Below are 4,548 nucleotides of genomic sequence, written 5' to 3'. Positions count from 1 at the left end.
GTTTGTATACGCCACTGCACAGATCTTCATTAGTAACATTCACAAGATATGGCCGGGCTTCAAGGTCTTTCTGGCCGAAGCTGGAAGGGAGAATAAAAATATGAATAGGAGAAATTCAAATTGTGAAAAATTTATTTTCACTCTGGTTATAAATATCTGTATTGTTGGAAAATAAAAGCAGTCCTCTACCTTGAGCTATAACTAGAGGACATAAACAAACCCTGGCATTTGGCAACTATACAAAGACTCCAGCATATTATATACATTTACACCACAATTTAAAAAGTTTAAATACCAAAATAAGCTACAATTTTTTTTTAAAGGCAGGTGTTATCAGTTTTATCTGAAACATTCAAGAATACTGTTTTTAATAAACCTCCCCTCCACCTCCAAGACAACTGCTTCTAAAAATTCTAAATCAGTGGTTATATTGCCCTGCTAGGAAGTCTTTGAGAAGAAGAATTTGAAAGGGTTACCATTCATGTGGTTAAGTTTGAACTGTATTATCACCCACTTTTTGCACCTAAATGCACCTGTACATTTTTTTTTTTAAATAACAATCAAGTAGAGTCTAAATGTGAGTACTTCAAATGACAGCCCTCAAGAGAACTTCAAATGGCTGGTTAGCAGAAAGATCAAGGACAACCAGCCTGGCCTTCTTACCATTGTTCTCACTAAGTGTCCAGGGGAATACTAACAGGAGTCCTCTTAGGGACACAGGCAATATTGCAGCTAGGTGCAGAACACTTGTTTGCCTAAGCTAAAATAGCAAATGTCTACTTGATAATGAAAGATTCAAAGATGCTTTAAATTAAAAGAAAAAAATAAATAAACGTTCACAGTTCCATACCCTGGTATTTTCTGCAGCAAATAGTAGCTAAGGATAATGCTGCAGTTGGTTATCTTGGGTCTGTTACCACTCCTCAGTCACATTTTCATCAGATTCTTTAGGCCAACTGCTCTGGGTTCCAGTTGGAATCAAGTGTCTGTGGGTTTCCAAAGTTCCAGATTGAGGTCATCAGGAAAGGTTTCTTCTGGGCTTCAAGGTCATCCTCTGGATACTCTGTTGCTTTGCCATGGGTGGAGGTGGCAATGTCTTCAGGCTAGCTGGTCATTTAAAAGCCACAAAAAGAAAAAAAGTAATCGATATTGTGCTTCTACAGGTCTAAAACAGACCATACACAGAAATTAGAGCATTCAATATAAATTTAGATTAAGAACTGGGTATATATTTAGTTGGTAGACCTAACACAGTTTCATGCACAGGGGTTTAGCCAAACAAACCATTCAATTTATGTCAGATAGGTCTACAAAGTCATTATTGGTAAATGTAAAGCCTACTAAACAATGGTGAAAATTACGCAACTTTAACTTTAGATAAAATACACTTTACTTGTATGCAAGACTTACTAAAACTAAGTCATACTACTTAATGACCCTAATGATATTTTTAAAGGTGGCATTGGTTCCACTGGCCACAAATTTATGAGGCTTTCAAACTGTCCCCTCCAAACACTTGTTTACTTTGCATACAAGTTCAACTCATACTACTTTAGGATCAGATTCAGAACCTTAGGGCTTCCATGTTGGACTTCGTTGAACTAACACAAGCTTTGGATATGATGAGCATCAAGATGGATTACAGATTGTAATATAATTCTTACCTGCTGTTCTTAGATTTGTTGGTACTCTTCTCACAAATATGAACAACTTGAAGAGGTGGCTTGTAGATCCCTGGGTCAAGATTTATGCATCATGCAACTGAAATTCCTAATTCTTAAAAAACAAAACACTCTTGGTTGAAAACATTCAGAGGCCTTAGATTTTCTCAATTAGGACTATAGAATATGCTCTTTACAAAAGAATAAAACAGGCAGTGAACCTGACAGACTGAAACATTAGCAAACACAGTGGGCCCCTGTGCAGAACTGACTTGGGGGTCGTAGGCTCTGGTTCATCCTGAAGTCTTTGTGGACACCACCCCCCCCCCCGACAATCCTTTTCCGCATCCACACACTCAGAACCATAATTCAGTCCATCTGCCTGGTTACTTTTCCTCCTGTAGACAGCACTGGTATGGCCACCTACCTAACTAGAGCAAAACTCTGGCCAGCCACCTTCTAGGTAATACCCTCCATATGTTTTTAAGGAATACCCAGAGGGAAACCTCACAGCTTGTCATTGTGGGCATCATACAGTGTACTGTAAATTCAAACTTCAAATCTTTTGATGACACACTGCATCTGTGTGCTCAGAAGTATGCCAAATTCTCCATGTTTTGGATAAAATATATTCTGGAAGCTAAATGATGCAATGCTGGAAAGATGCCAGTGAAAAGTTCATATCTTTAATTTTACTAGGAGATGGCACAATATACAAATGCATTCCTTTTCCTCACAAAGCAGACTTCCTACACAAGCACCATATGTAACTATATCAGGTGTTTGGAAGTAGCTGGTATTGCAAACTGGAGTGCTCCAACTCCCACTTCATCTCAAGGCTTGCCACTGGTCTCCTGTCTAATTCAGACCCGAAGAAGCTCCAAACGGTCATCTGGGTCTTGAAAGGCAAGGCAAATACACCTGGGCTGACCCAAGCTCATGGGAGAAACCCCTTTATATAAAAAAAAAAATATATAATATAATATATATATATATATATATATATATATAACCAATTCTACCAACAGCATGTGGAAAGATTTTCAAGTAATTCCTCTTATCAGCCAGTGGCAGCTCATTTGAAACTACTTCATTTTGGAGTTATTTTGGTAATCAAGAGCTTATTTCCAGAATAGAGATTTTCCTCTATGGGACCTACTACCTGTGGCAAGGGCACAGTAAATATCTTTGGGAAAAGCCACTTAATCCAGGCACACCTACATTACTGGAACCAAAACAGAGTTCTGCCGATGCAAAGGCCCCTGGGCCAGATGGCATAAGCAATGAACTCTACAGGTACCTGGTGGAGGAAATAACTGAACCGCTCATTAAAGTTTACAATTCAATATACTCCACCATTACTTACATTCAGTCGGCTTTAGAAGAAAAAAAAAAAAAAAAAACCTATGACCTGGTTGAGTTTAGAAGATGGATTATCTCTGGATACAGAGAAGGCCTTAGACAGCATAAAGCAGATTTGGCTTTATTTGGTCATGGTTAGGATGGAATTCGTTGGTTAGTTTGTCGTTTTTTTTTTTAATTTTTTTCCTCCAGTTTGCAACAGTCCCATGTAGCAGGAGCCCTGTCTTCCACTATACAGATGCACCCCTATCACCCTTACTCCTGTATAGCCATTGACCCACTGGCAAGATCTTTAACACCAGATCTGTTTTCTGGCACCACCATTAAAAGTGATGAAAGCAAATCAGCTACTGTATATTCAGAGGACTTTTTCAATATCTGCAGCATGATTGGCTTCCCAATTGCTCAATACCCTCTTTAAGCATTTTAACAGCAAAAAAATTTAACCAGCTTTAAACATTTTTTATAGAAGGAAAAAAAAAAAAAAAAAAAACTAGGGATAATACCATTTGTACACCAAGGGACTAAAGCCCTCTTCTCTTTCCCTTCTCAAATAAAATGTCCTCTTAACCCTTCATAATTTTCTTTTTCCATCAAATCTGCTATTATTTAAGGACAGTGTATTTTGTCTACCCTGGAGATGTTGGAACTGGTGTTTAATTTTGATCATAGATCTGAACATACTTTGAAATAAATTTACCTGCCCAAATTGCCTTGAATCAAAGGAAGTCCTGGAGTACCCAAAAATAAATAAAACCTATTTATTTTTATTATATACACTTCAGATCTTACTTTCAAAAATCTCAGCTAATCTGGCATCATTACTTTCAGGTTCGATAGACCAGGCCCAATTTGGTTTGGCAGAACAGCAGCATCAAATATCGGCAAAGTCCTGACGATACAAGAACACTCGTCCATCAGAAGCCAAGTTGTAGATGTAGTTTCCTAAAGCCATATAGCACAAGCCCTGCCTTCCATTTTTCCTCTACAATGGGGCACCCCATTATCACGCCTACTCTTTATTTTATTGATTGAACTACTAGCGAGAGCAACTTTGATACCTGATCTGTTCTCCGTCATAATCATTAAAAATGAGGAAGTCCAGAAGTGTTTGCACATTTTCAGGAAGGTATGGATCCATGGCTTGAGAACTATCTGCCAGCAGATTTTGATAGCTCAACTATTTGAGTGGGATGATGGATGCACTTTTTTGCCAGTACACAACTGGAAATATTGAAGGTCCATTGTATGGTATTTGGTCCTTCCCCTTGTATGTATGCCTTGTCAGGTAGTTATTGTTAAGCACCAAGTGCCTTCACTGGGGTAAGGCTAGTTGTTCCATTGTTAGAGGTATTGCCAACTACTGGGTTCCAGATTTCACTCTTTGGGCTCCATCACGTAAATGTTAAGTTAGTATCTTTGTGTATCATGTTTATTGTTACTTTGTATTGAAAACCTAATACAAGAATAATTGAAAGAAAAAAAAAAATGAGGAAGTCAAATTACATACAGCAGAGGATTTCTT

General features: G+C 38.0%; 1 long non-coding RNA gene across 1 annotated transcript in view; it reads right to left on the bottom strand.

The window, feature by feature from the left end:
* Positions 1-850: 850 nt before the first annotated feature.
* The window catches only part of LOC140342945 (uncharacterized), a 14,964-nt gene continuing 11,266 nt past the window's right edge, over positions 851-4,548 (bottom strand). The window contains exons 2-3 of the long non-coding RNA XR_011923219.1: positions 1,665-1,776; positions 851-1,107 (exon numbers count right to left, since the gene is read on the bottom strand). This is a non-coding gene — a long non-coding RNA (uncharacterized lncRNA). The remainder of the gene's footprint in view (positions 1,108-1,664; positions 1,777-4,548) is intronic.

Source organism: Pyxicephalus adspersus, chromosome 1 (assembly GCF_032062135.1).
Source record: "Pyxicephalus adspersus chromosome 1, UCB_Pads_2.0, whole genome shotgun sequence".
NCBI classification, from domain to species: domain Eukaryota; kingdom Metazoa; phylum Chordata; class Amphibia; order Anura; family Pyxicephalidae; genus Pyxicephalus; species Pyxicephalus adspersus.
The sequence above is the reverse complement of the archived record's forward strand: the minus strand, read 5'-3'. Positions and strand labels throughout refer to the sequence as shown.